Below are 14,707 nucleotides of genomic sequence, written 5' to 3' on the forward strand. Positions count from 1 at the left end.
TAAAAATAATCAGTGCTGTGATCAGATAGAGAAGCATAATGATTATCATCTTATCAATAAATCCGGTAGTTCTTTAGATTGCACTCGGTGACAATCACCCCAGTCAGAGCCCCTGACTAGCTGCCAAAGTCTCTCACAACTAAGAATAGGGAGCACTTCTGAACCCCAATGTGAGGTCCTCTTTCATGTCCTGAATCTCATCCTAAACTGCAGGAACCCTCTTACTATTGTTAGCCGCACAAAAAGGCTCCTCTGCCTTCCTTTGGTTTTGAGTCACCTCCCAGATTGATATAAAGTCATCATTTTGTGCCCAAATCTGAGAGGGGTTGAGTGCCTCTGATTCTTATTGTCTTCAGCAGAATTGAGGGAGATCAGCACCTTACAGTAGGTTTCTGACACATTGCAGGATCAGTTCCTTGATCCCTGTACTGGTCATGGTTGGTCAAATTTGAATTTAAAATACTGGACCAAATTCAGAAGGGAGGTGTAAGATGATGTAAGTTAACTAGACTCCCTTAAGCCTATTTAGATGCCACTCAAATGCTGTGCATGGGAGTCTGACAAAAAATTGCACACTGAAGAGCTGGAAGAAGATACAAAAAGTTACATACTAAAGTCGTAAGACCCTACAGTGATCATACATTTATATTATACACTTGTTCACTGCGTCAGATTCAGAACTGATGAGTAAGAGAGTGTAATGTCTAATTTACACCAATTTAGACTCCATTACAGTCACTTTGGCCTTGTCTACATTAGTGATTTTCCCTAACTATGCCTGTTGGTGGCTGGCCAACAACATAGCTGCACCTATGCAAACCCCTAATTTAGAGGGGGAAAGCAACTATTTGTGCCTGGGTGCTTACCCCAGCTCTATCAATGTATAGTGTAGGTTCAGAGGTTGTGAATAAGTCCTATTCAGTGTAAGTGCTGCAGATATAACTGATTATTTTCCAGCCTCTTCTTGACATCACCTAAGTTCCCTTCACTAGGCCTTTTTCTCTACTACATCTAGGTTGACCCCTGGGGATTTTGAAGAAATGGCAGGAAAGACAATTTCAGCACTTCATCTAAAAGATGTGCTCTATTTCAAACAGGAAGTCCTATGGCCTCTATGATGCAGGAGGTCAGACTAGATGATCACAACAGTCCCATCTGATCTAGTAATCAATGAATTGCTCCTTTGCCACCCAACAAGGCTGACTTAATTTATCTTCCCTTTTGAAATAGAGAAATATGCTGCCATAGTGGAATTCTTAGCCCTGACATCTGCACACCTGCCTTGAAGATTATCAGACTCTGGGCAAAAAGGTCAGAATATACCTTCTTACATTTCTTTAAAATGTTTAAAGGTCAGAAATAATTTTGAAAGAACTGCAAATGCAAAAGATGTTTTATGGGAAAAGCCTAAACCGGGCCATTAATTTTTTTTAAAGGAACAACTAGTGCAGCTAATACATAAACTAGTGAAGTGATAAACAAGTAATTAATTGTCTCACCATTTTCTCTCACCTCTTCTGTATACAAATTTAGTAGCATATCTTCCAAGAAAGTCTGTTCAGACTGTAAATACTAGGAGTCTGATTCACTACAGCATTGATTTCAATAGAATTACACCAGAGCAAAACTGGAGCTTCTTGGACACTTCTGCTGCTGTATCAAATGCATTTATACCAGTAATGGAATTACCTGAGTGTAAATTTGGAGTAACATGGTGATGAATCAAGCCCTAGCTCTAGAGATTACTGGAGGATTATAGCAATATACTTTTCTGAGAGTTATTTCTTTTTTTATAGCTACCCTTTATATTAAGAAAATAATTCTATAAATCTATCCTTTATATTGAGATGCACAATTTCCCTGTAAGGATTTATGGAAGATGCGTCTCTAAGTTTATATGTATTTGTGTGGGAAATAAAATACATCTAAACCGGTTAATGCTGGTATAACTTCATACTAAGTTGTTGAAGATGTGTGATATTTACTGAGAAAGAAATGCATAAAGATAGCCTCTAGTAGATAAAAGCCTCTAGATAAAAGTTTTATCATACTTTTGTGTCAGGGCTGTAACACTTAAGGAATTTGAGGGAAACTTTATAAATGTATTAATGCCTCATTCTTACAGTTAGGCCATTACTATTACATTTGCATTCACTTCCATTGTCCATAATTTAATATCATCCTTGACTCAAAGACATTCTTCCCCTACAGTTCTTATATATGCAACACTAGATTTAATCACTTCTGTAATGTACCTCACTGCTTTAAGTCTACCTCTGCAGAACTCCCTGCTCATACCTTTCTGTCCTCTTATTTTTGACTATTTTTGACTATTCTCTGACATCCCCGAGTCCCAGCTCTTCAGATTTCAGCATACAGGCTGATACTCTGGCATCTAAAAAGAACTAAACGCTTCACCCTGTCCCCAAATAACTCCACTGGGTTCCCATTAATTTGATGATCTACATTGAAATTAGCCTTCTTGTTTATAAAAAAATCCTCTATGGGTTTCACTCAAGCCTATCTCATGGACCTTGGGTCTGATTTATTCCAAAATGTAAGCCATCTGAGGCAGATATAAACCCTGGTGCTGCACTCCCATTGACAGAAAATATGACTGGATGTTGGAGGAAATGTGTGGTGCAAAGAGGCCTGGTGATTCTGGTCAAGGGATGCACTGATCCAATTAATCTCTTGAGTAGCCTCTGCTGACAGGGCTACTGGGGAATCCTTAGTGGAAGTTAAGGTTGGTTTTCCTTAGAAGGAGCCCTCAGGGAAGCTGGCAGTGTTTCCACTGCTAATCCTCCTCTGGGGAGAATCTCTCCAGGATGGAGTGATCCTCACCAATGCTTCTCCTCTGCAGTTCCATCTGGAATAGCTTTCCTGTCACTCCACTATATTGACTCTGCATCTCATTCTAACTTTCAAATGAAATATCTCCTTTTCTCCCTTGCCTATAACTTTTTAAATTTCCTCTGCTACTATTTATCATTTAAATTTGTGGTTATATTATGCTATGCTATAAAATAGCTTTAGATACAGTTTTTATGAAAGATGTTGTACATAATATAGACATGCAGTATAGTTTTATGAGAGAGCTCTTCAAATTCTGCCGATACAATAACCTTTTCAGCTCTATTAATGTCATCAGGACATATGACCCTTGTTCTGAACAAGGAGACAGCTTGGCTGCTGATCAAAGGGTGTGTAAAAACAGAAGCAGATAAGAATCCCACAATATATAAACAACATAAAAAACGTAGCCACTCAATGGCATGAAACTAGCACCACTGTTAAAGAGTTAAGGCAGCAAAGTGTCTGAAAAAGAATAAAGCCACAAAAACACTTTGGGCAGACAAAGATTTGCACAGGCCCTCAACATGAGCTGTCCTGTATAGGGTAGCCTACTGGTCTAGCGAAGTTAAAGTTAATAGCGGAACTATTTAAAAAAAAAATCCTTCTTCATCATCTTCTTCCTGAAAATCGCCTTAAAAATCCAACCTCCCTCCCCACGAGAAACCTGAAAATAAACAAGTTTTGGTTTATTCCTCCTCCCCCAGCTTTTCCTCCCTTAGTTCTTTTCCTTTTCCCATGTATCAATGGGGAAGGAGGGGTGAGAAAGGGGAAAGAAAACCAAACAAAAATGTTGAAAACCAAAACATTTTGAATAAATGAAAAACTGTTCATTTCTGAAACCTGCAGAAATAAAACTATTTCAAAAATTTTCACAAAGCCTCTATTTTTTCCCCAGCAGCTCTAGTTAATAAGCAGGGAGGCCCAGGCAGTTCTGAGAACAGTATATCAGCAAGCTCTCAACACTTATATGGAAAAAAGAGTAAATGTAAATACGTCTGATAAAAATCAATCATAGACGCGTCATGTAAAATATACAAACCCAGTAAATGAAGATTAGCAAAGGCTCACTAGATGGAAGCGGGATCAGGCAGAGCACTCATGCCCCTATACTAGGGAGCACAGAAAAAAGGGGATACAGGTTCTGCAAAGGGGATGCATGGGGTGGATGAGCAGTGAGTATAGCCTTGGCTCTGCCCTCTAAATGTATTGGTGGTTTATGAACACTGCTGCTTCAGGACACTTACACTGCAACAGGGCACAGTTTACTACTTCCTGGAGCAGCAGGGGACTCTGAGGAAGATTGTGATTTCACTAGGCACAATCTCCCTCTTGAGCTGCTGCAGGGGCAGCACAGCAACACATTGCCCCTAATGCAGGGCTTATGGCCAAGCCAAGATTAAAATCCTAACTCACTGCAATAGGAAACCAATGAAATCCTGATCCCTTCCTAAGGTATGCTATTAATTTTCAGTGGTCTGCACCATGGGCTGAATCATGCACCCTCTGAAATCAAAGCCAAAACTCCCCCTGACTTCAAAGTGACCAGGATTGGATCCTATACTTATAATGGAGAGTGGCAGCTACAGAGAGACAGTTGTGGCTCTATGACCATCAACTGCCAGGCCCAGAAGAAATAAGTTAGAGCATTAGGGAGATTACTCTAATTGACCTTATGCCATTTTAGGGTGAGGTGTCATGGAGCTCTGCTTCTCCAGATCTCCTCCTGCCCCTGTTGCACCCTAGTGTGTTCTTTCTTCCTCTTTATTCCAGGGGTAGAAGACTTCTGAGACTCCCGCATACACAAGGGGAATCCTCTGCTAAGAATCTCCAGACATGTGTAAAGTAGCCTAGTAATCTCTAAAACAGATGAATTATTTCAGAATTTTCTAGCTTTCATGATGAGGCATATATTTTAAATGCACATCAGTACATTAAAACAGTCTCCAGGTATTTTAATATTTTAAAGAATTATAAAATGGATATGTTTTAGATATATTTAATAGGCCATTTGAATGAGTGTATAATAAAATGTACCTAATATGAAAAAAAGAAAGAACCGCTGAAACAACAGAAGTTAAAAGCAAAGAGCAGAATCTTGTCCCTAATACGAAGCTCAACAGAATAAGTACATCTTTTCTAAAGACATCTGTATAGATTTTAAAATCTGTGTGTATAATATTCAATAAGTTTGAATCAGGCCCTACAAAAGTATCTTTTAATGATTAGCTCATATCGTTATCAATTAATGGAGAGAAGGGGGACAAAACAGTGAATCTAGGCTTTTATATGAAAACCTTCCTTCGGTGATCCATGCCTTTATCACCTTCATTCTTCCTGGGGTTGAAGACAATTGCAATGAGAAAATGAGAACTGTATGGAGTTGTCTGTCTACTGAGATGATTTGGACCCCAGTTCCATCACCTACTTATGAATTCAATGTTTTGGTTCTAACCTGGGGAGTAACAACAGTGTATCACAAGTTTAAACAAGTGAAGTATCAATCCTAGACATTGTAAATGCACTGCTGCAAGTGCCCCATAACAGAACTGGGAATGAGTGATTTATTTCAGCTGTCCAAAGTAATGATCCATTGACGCACAACTAAGACAAATACTGAAAACATGATCATCACAGAGCCCAGGGAATGGGGATTAAATATAGCAGGATTGTTTTATAGCCAGGTATTTTGTAAAATCAGTCAGCTATTGGTCTGTTTATATGTTGCTGAAACTGTCTATATTAATATCTTGATTTACTGAGTATGAATTCTTTACATTTTGGTTTTTTTGTGTCTCTTCATGTATGGTATGCCAAAACTATTCCAGAGCAGTGTAAAGGGGACTAAGTGTAAAAGAGAATCTAGCCCTGAGTGCTTAATATTTATATTAGTTAATGTTATGCATGTTAATTATTCCTTGCTATAACACAAGTTCTTTTTATAATGTAGACAAGCCCTTATTCACAATTATTAGTACCTTACTTCTTAAATGAAACTGCAATTAATCAAACTATTTCTGAAGTAAAGTACTACTCATTGGAAGTAAACTTGGTAGAATCCAGCCCTTAAAGAGAGAAGGATTTGGTCTTCTTCAGCAGAGGATTACAAAAAAACATTTTTTTTTGACTAATCAGACCAAAAATCATCACAAAATTAGACCTGGTCAGAAAGTGTGGTAGGAAAAAATTAACAAGAAAATTAGCTAAAATTTCCTTTCATATTATGTTACCATTTTCTGACCCATTAACAAAATGCAAAACAAATTAGCAAAAACTATCATATAAATTCAATTCACATTTAAGTCCCTCAATGGCACAACTGCCATCTGCAAGACAGAATCTGACCAATTAATGTAAGGTGTGCACTTGGACATGGTCTAGATCAGGGGTCGGCAACGGCACGGGCGAGCGATGTGCTGGCCGCGGCTTCCCGCTGCCCCCATTGGCCTGGGACGGCAAACCGCGGCCAGTGGGGGCCACGATCGGCCGAACCCACCGCATCAGCAGGTAAATAAACTGACCTGGCCTGCCAGGGTGCTTACCCTGGCGAGCCGCGTGCCAAACGTTGCCGACCCCTGGTCTAGATATTGAGCAGTTTGCTCCTCGGGGAATTCTGTGCCAAAATCACACCAGTTTCAATTATTTTGGTAATTTATTCCAAAGCACCTGATAGCAAGTATGTCTGTAACAATACTGACAACGAAAAAGATTCAGAAAATGTTTTTTGGCAAATAGATTAAGGAATCTAGGCAAATTAATACAGAACTTTGAGTAATAATTCATTTAAACTACAGTACATAAACTATTTCCCGCACCCCTCAGAGCAGTGCAAAGGCTTGGGAGAGTCAGAGGTAATGGAGGAGCTGAGGGAGAGGGAAGTAATTGCTGGGAAGTGAACCTGGAGGTTTCTTGGGTGTGGGTGGGTATGGAACAGGTTTTTGGGGTAGGGATTGTTAGGCAGTTGGGGAACCTATCCCATGCAGACCCTGACTGACCCCTAGCCTCTCCCATTCAGTCAGGCACATCTGCACATGTGGCTCTGCACCCCCACTCCTCCCTGTCCCCATGTGTCCCTGCATCTCCCCTCCCTCTGTCCCCATGTGGCCCTGCATCCCTACTCCTATTCAGCCCCTTGCTCGATGTTATCACCCCACCAGCTCCTGTGACCCCCCACCCCGAGGAGCCCCATATGCCCTTCTCTGTCCGCCCACCCCCCAGTCTAATACCTCCTCACCTGGCACCATAGGCAGGATGCTGTGAGAAAGGCAGCCCCTCCCTCTCCCTCTCCCTCTCCACAGCTGGCTGCTCCGCCTTCTCTTCTGGTGCCACATTAGCCCCTGGTGGGCAAAAGGTGTAATTGCAGCTTCCCTTCACCTCTCCATCAGAATCAATTATTGTGCAGGGGGGGAAAGTCTGTGGGGGACATTAATTCAGCACTTGCGCAGTAGCGCAGAATTCCCACAAGAGTAGCAGTTATATTTATATGGTGGGTTTTATATTAACTCAAACCCCTATGTCAGTGACTTGCTCAGTGATCATAGTCAAGCAGGGGCAGAGTTGGGAGGAGAATCTACAAATCATGATTCTGAATCCCTCCTTCTTATACGCAAAAAGGAACTTGAACTTGGTCTTTTAATTTAATAATTTGGAATGTACTCATTTTTAAACTAAGAGATCACCTCACTCTTTTAGGCACCAATTCAGAAAAAGTACTTCACATGCTTAATTTTGAGCATGTAAGTAATCTCATCCTTATTCAGCAAAGCATTTAGCCATTAATTTCACTTGGACTTAAGTACTTGTTAAAATTTAAGCATGTGCCTCGATACTTTGTTCAATAAGGCTGAGATAACACACATGATTAAAGTTAAGCACATGCCTGGGTAATTTGCTGAACTGGGGCCTTTAAACAGGAGCAATATTGATGGCTATAACATGTATTGCACTTACTGGAAAAAATATAGATCTTTAGTATTGCAAGAACTGTGAAAAATATAAAAGCTTGTATCCTACTTAAGAACACAAAAATGAATTCTAAAAGATCTAAAAAAAACATTTCTTGACTTCCTCAAAATCAAAAGAATCTCAATATTTAAAATATTTTTCTACCCTCCTTGTCTGATGTTCCCGTAATGAAACTAAGTGACGCTGAAAGATGAAAAGAAAGAACAGACCAGCTTGGAATGTTACAATGTTAAGTATTAAATTACAGATTTACGCTTATGATGAATCTAATTGATACCAGAGAACAGACTAAGCAAAATAATAAATTATTTCAGAGCATCAGGAGTCAGTGGCAGATAATTAAGATGTAATTATCATTTGTATATTCAATTAATAGATTTTTTTTCTTTTTGCTGCCCTCCTACTTTTTTTATTTTAAGATGTAGTTATAATAGATTTAACTATTGCTGTTTTCATAAAATAAAAATAAATAAGAATACCTAGCACTTTCACAGCCCTTTCAAGATTTTGGAGCACTTTTGAAACCTGGGGTATCATCCCCCTTTTACAGAAGAGATTTGCTCAAGGTTCCACAGTGAGTAAATCAATTATATAGTCCAGGAATAGTTGGCTGACTCCCAGTCCAGTCCACGTTCAACTAGATTGCATTGTCTTTGATAAGGAGGGATACTTTAAAGACACTGACAATATCTTTTAAAAACCTTCCTGAATGAAATTTAAGTAGCCTTGGAGTTCATTGTATTAAAAACACAAAGTTTATGTATTATTGTGAAATTGTATGTAACTAGGTGGGAGATGTGGCCAATGTAAACCCTGGGAAGTGTTACAAGCTTCAGAGGACTATTTTAAACAATGTGCCAGACAAGAAAAGAAGGAACCTTTTGGACAAACAAAGCTGAGTTAGCAGCAAAGAGAACTGTGGCACCTTATAGACTAACAGACGTATTGGAGCATGAGCTTTCGTGTGTGAATACCCATTTCGTCAGATGCATGCAGCTGAGTTGGTTTCCTAGGAAATACTTGGGAGGAAGTGAATGTAAATTCCCAATTCTGAACCCAATCTTCTGAAGCTACACCCCAAGGACAAACCCATTGTCTGCTGATTACCTGAAGATCAAAGCCCCTAGCTGCAAAAAGGAGGACTCGCAGATTCAACAGGGTGCTTGTTCTGAGCTAACAGCTGTTAAGAACTTGTAATCAAAGAAAAACCCCTTTGTTGGGTCTGCAGGACTGATCACCTGCCAGAATCCTTGTTGGAATTGGGAGTGATTTAGGGTAAGCTTATTAGTAGGCATGGAGGTTCTTTTATTGTTTGTAATATGTTTCCTCTGTAATGCTTTCACTTTAGAAATAAACATGTTTGCTGCAAAAGGGCTGTGCAGTAATATAGCTGTGGGCAATTATGCTATTTATAGCCTCTGAGGAGAAAACAAAGCACAGATGAAGGCTGCTTAGGCAGTCTAGGCAGGCAACTGTGCAGTCTAGGAAAAACCCCTGTCAGGAGGGAGAGAGTAGTGGGTCTCTGCCTTAGAGAGGTGACAGCTGAGGAGCCAGGAGCCTAGAGTGGGTACCCTTGGTCAAAAATGGAGGGGGAATACAAGTACAGGTGCAGTTGCCCTGAATTGTGAAAAACACGGTTACACAAGCCTTACTTTTGGGTTTCAAGCTTGCAGCCTGAGTCTGGCCAAAAACTCCCAAAGCTGCAGTCTCTGCACGTCAGCAGGTGGAACATTCCAGTCCTGCCATGTGAGTGGTACATCCTGTGGTGCCCTTGACAGTCAGTTTTTGTCACTTGATGGTTACGGAGATCCCTCTGGCTGTTTCTGTTGTGACCGTAGCTAGCCAGATTTGGGAGATGATTTCTTCTTTATTCATCCTGAATTTTCCCTTTAAGGCAAAAAGGGTTTCTTGCCTCTAGACTCTGGTTAGTGGTATCCCCTACTCATAAGAACATAAGAACGACCGTACCGGGTCAGACCAAAGCTCCATGTAGCCCAGTATCCTGCCTACCGACAGTGACCAATGCCAGATGCCCCAGAGGGAGTGGACCTAACAGGCAATGATCAAGTGATCTCTCATGCCATCCATCTCCATCCTCTGACAAACAGAGGCTAGGGACACCATTCCTTACCCATCCTGGCTAATAGCCATTAATGGACTTAACCACCATGAATTTATCCAGTTCTCTTTTAAACACTGTTATAGTCCTAGCCTTTACAACCTCCTCAGGTAAGGAGTTCCACAAGTTGACTGTGCGCTGCGTGAAGAAGAACTTCCTTGTATTTGTTTTAAACCTGCTGCCTATTAATTTCATTTGGTGACACCTAGTTCTTGTATTATGGGAATAAGTAAATAACTTTTCCTTATCCTCTGGGAAATGGGAGTTGATAGTGCAAGCCTGCACATTGAAGAGGGTGTATGAGGACTTATCCTCAAGAGACCTTGTTTATGTCTCACAGGAATTGGAAGGAGAACGTTTGGCTTGGATCCGTTCTTTCTATATGTCTGCCTTTTTTTTTTTTTTTTTGTGGGTAGGACTTTGTCAGTTGCTACCTGTTGCAGTGTAGATTGTTCTTTGTTTTGCTTGGGGCATCTCTGTAGCTGCTGACTCTCAAAGAGTGAGAGTCCTGTGATGATGATATCTTTAAAGAAGGGAAAATTACTTACCTTGTAATTCTGGTTCTTTGAAGATCTGATCTCACAGGATTCTCATTTACCCACCCACTCCTCTCTGTTTCATTCCTGAGGCTGTGTGTGTATATATTTTGGTATGTCTGAAAAAATGTGTTTGTTTTATACCATAGCTCCAGAGCAAGGGAATTATTTTACCATCAGCTAGTACTTCAGTCTTTTGCTTAAAAATCCTCCCCAAAAAACAACCACCAAAACTCCTGACTGTTAGAGGCACTGGACGTTTATGGCACTTATGTGGCAGGTTTAGAATGTTCCCCTTGCTGGAGTAGGTGGAGGGGGAAGGGTAAATGGGGGAGGCACAACCTTTCAAAGCTCTTTATCTTTGGGAATTGAAGCCAGTCTTGTACTGGAGGTTTGAGACCCAAGCGTGTGATTCCTGTGGCTTGATCCATCAAAGAGGAGAATAACAAGGTGTAACTAATTTTCCTAACTCCTGAATGGCATGGTTGCTTTTCACTGAGTCTACTGTTATATTTGAAAAGTTTTTTTAAAAAATGAACTAGTAAATCAATCTTATTCTTCATGTTTTAAATTACTGAGATGTTTTCTTCTGCTTATGAACTTTGTTGCTTTTTAAAAATATACACATAATTTTAAATCCAGCAATACTAGTCTGACTACTAAGTTAATAACTGTACTGTATGCTAAATGCAAAAAAAGTGGGATTGTGACAGGATGTCAAGTTCTGGGACACTACAGGGAGATATAGTACTCTCCTGCTGACGCAGCCAAGCAGCAAGATCAAGTAGGTCTCATTAGCTTCAATGCAGGTGGATAAAAAGGTTTGCATCTCACTCTAAGGAACTAGGAGCGGAGACAGTAGGGCATGCAGAGAAATAAATAAGTGAAACCCCTTATAAACAGCCAGCTCAAAATGAGGTTTTTGTTCTTTTTAAACATAAAGAAAAATCTCAGGTTCTCAAGTGGTTGAGAGTTTTTGACACAAGCTTAGTGTGTCTGTATTGTGTAAAGAGCAAGGGAGGAAGACAGTATGTTCCCAGGGCTTAAAACTACAACCTATTATTCAAGTAGTCCTTCCTCAGATGAGAAGTCCCAGTTTTACAGAATAAAATAGAGGTCACAGGTGCTGTGCTTGGATTTAATTTCACTTCCATTATTCACCTGCACAGAGCCTGACTATTTGGGCTTGGACAGTAGACGTGTATATCACCCCTGAAAGTTACAGGAGAGTCCTGCTCCAGCAGGGCTGAATTCAAAGGGAGTTTTGCCATTGACACTATTTTCTTTCATTGTTTTTCCCAGCTGTTCTACAGCTTCTGTGTATTGAGGAGAGAAGATAGACTACAATTTTTTTTCACCAAAATATGCAGATTTGGATCAACTCAAATATTTTAATAAATTTGTGTCAATTATGGTGAATTGTTTTGGCCAAAACAAAAAAGATCTGAAATGTCAAAAAGTATCATCTCACCTTTATCAAAACAAAACATTGAAATTTCAGACTAGATTCACAAGGAGACCATTCACACATACAAGAAGGAAGAAGTAGTGGCCCCCTTACACCTAATAGCCCAGTAGTTAGGGAACTTACCTGGGGTGTAGGAGATCTGAACTTGAATCCACACTATGGGATTCAGTAAGGCTCACCAGGCTATTGGTTATAGTGGGCAGGGCTCTCTCAATCTCTCCTGTTGCAGCTGTTCCCTTTGTTTGGTTTCCTTCTTCAGAAGTTAAATTTTCATGGCAAAAAAAATCAAACTATTACTAAACAATAGTATTTATTTTTTATACAGTAACTGAAGTGTACTAAACACTTTACAGAGAGTAAGAGGACCTGGATCTGATTCTCAACTGCCTGATGTAGTCATTTCTCCAGATCATACTGGTAACATTTACATACTCTTTGCACAGGAGTAAATGACTACACAAGGTGCAAGGCAGTGGAGAATCAGGCCCATGTTCTAGGTCTCTATTAGAAAACTATTAGGAAACTGACTGGAATAGCTATTCTGCAATAGTTCTCCTAGTGGATATTCTTATTTCAGAATAAAAGCGTACATTGCGGAGTTATTATGGAATAGCTATTGTGCTTTAAATTTTTAGCCTACCTTATTCTGGAACAACTTCCCCCTGTAGAAAATTCAGAGACCAGGTGATTTTTTTCAAAAGTCCTTATGTGATTTAGGAGTCTAAATCCCATTTTCAAAAGTGACTTAGGCACTTAAGAGCCATTAGACTTCCAATGATTTTTAGGGTATATCTACATGGTGGGGGTAATGTGCACAATGGCTGTCTGATTTCTAAACTGCACTAATGGGTTGCACATTGATTAGTCCATGTAGACCTTGCTGGTGTGTACAAAAAGTTCCCTAGGGTGCTTTAATTAGGGTGACCAGATAAAAAATGGGAACAATCAGGACAGGGCAAAGGGGAATAGGCACCTATATAAATAAAAGCCCTGACTATTGGGACTGCCGCTATAAAATCAGGACATCTGGTCACCCAGCTTTAACATAGTTGTGTTTCAAACAGCATTACATTAATGAGTGTTAGGGAGCTATTAATTCATACTAGCAAGGTCTACATGGACCAATCAATCAAAGTGCAGCACATTAGTGCAGTTTAGAAATCAGACACCTGTCATGCACATTACCCCCCAATATGCAGACATGCCCATAGGCTCCTAAGCCATGTAAGTACTTTTGAAAATTTTACACATCATCATGTTTTAATACTAGGATGATGATGGATGTCCTAGAAATGTATAGATCAATGTATAGATCAATTTGCATAATCTAAATGGCTGTTAATCATATTTCCATAGCACATGGGTACTCTCTGGCTGGTGGGCGGAACAAATTCCTCCACTTCTATGTCAGGTGGATTTCTTAGAAGGAAAAGTTGCCCAGTCATGTTACCTTAAAAAAACATAACAATAATATAAGTGGTATTTATTAATTATTGGAGTGCCTAGGAATTCCAACTGAGAGTAGGGCCACATTGTCAGGCACTGTAGACATAGTGTGACAAAAGGTGAAGCTATGGCATCATTTATTAGTTTTATGTTTTTTGTAAGGCTACTCATACCTAAAGTTGTGTGAGGTAAACAAACAAAAATGCTTGTTTTGCTAAGCAATTTGTTAGGTGAATCTTTCCAACCAGATAAGTCTTCTGTCTCCAACGAGAGATAAAAATGTTACCTGTAGGGACCTGCAAGGTAATTGCTAGAAGAGCCATGATGGTGGGAGGTTTCAGAGTTGCAGTCGTGTTAGTCTGTATCCACAAACTCTTTTCCTTGTCAGAAATCCATATGACATAGGAGTGGACAGTGGTGGACATTGTTCTCCCCACCTGCCAGAGAAACCCATCCACCAAAACAATGGAGCAATAATCTTCTGTACCATTGCATCTGAGGAGTAGCCTGGACTCTCCTAGATCTGGTAAAAACCAGATTGGGAGTTAGGAGGTACTTACCTAACAGGAAGTCTCCTGAGACAGAGCAGGATTAGGAAATTGTTTAATGATTTATCAGCTGAAGAGTCACTGAACCAGCAAGAAGTTTGGCCCGGTGAAGAGAGAGACAGACAGACACACACAAGAAAGGCAAGTTAGGGGAACAGCATGAATAGCTATAAGCTGGGACCAGATGGGTCACAGAGGGGACTTTACTTGTAAAGGAATGTAAGTTTACTGTATTCATCTGTGTGTGGAACTGAAACTGAAAATAGTCTACTACTAGGTAGCATTTGGGAAATGTAAAACCTAACATATGTTGAAGGAACTGTTTACTCTTCCTTAATCTATTTTTCTCTATACTTTGAAAACAAACAAACAACAAAAATGCTTGTTTTGCTAAGCAATTTGTTAGGTGAATCTTTCCAACCAGATAAGTCTTCTGTCTCCAACGAGAGATAAAAATGTTACCTGTAGGGACCTGCAAGGTAATTGCTAGAAGAGCCATGATGGTGGGAGGTTTCAGAGTAGCAGTCGTGTTAGTCTGTATCCACAAAAAGAAGAACAGGAGTACTTGTGGCACCGTAGAGACTAACAAATTCATTAGAGCATAAGCTTTCGTGGACTACAGCCCACTTCGTCGGATGCATATAGAATGGAACATATATTGAGGAGATATATATACACACATACAGAGAGCATAAACAGGTGGGAGTTGTCTTACCAACTCTGAGAGGCCAATTAATTAAGAGAAAAAAAACTTTTGAAGTGATAATCAAGA

Source organism: Chrysemys picta, chromosome 1 (assembly GCF_011386835.1).
Source record: "Chrysemys picta bellii isolate R12L10 chromosome 1, ASM1138683v2, whole genome shotgun sequence".
Lineage (NCBI taxonomy): Eukaryota > Metazoa > Chordata > Testudines > Emydidae > Chrysemys > Chrysemys picta.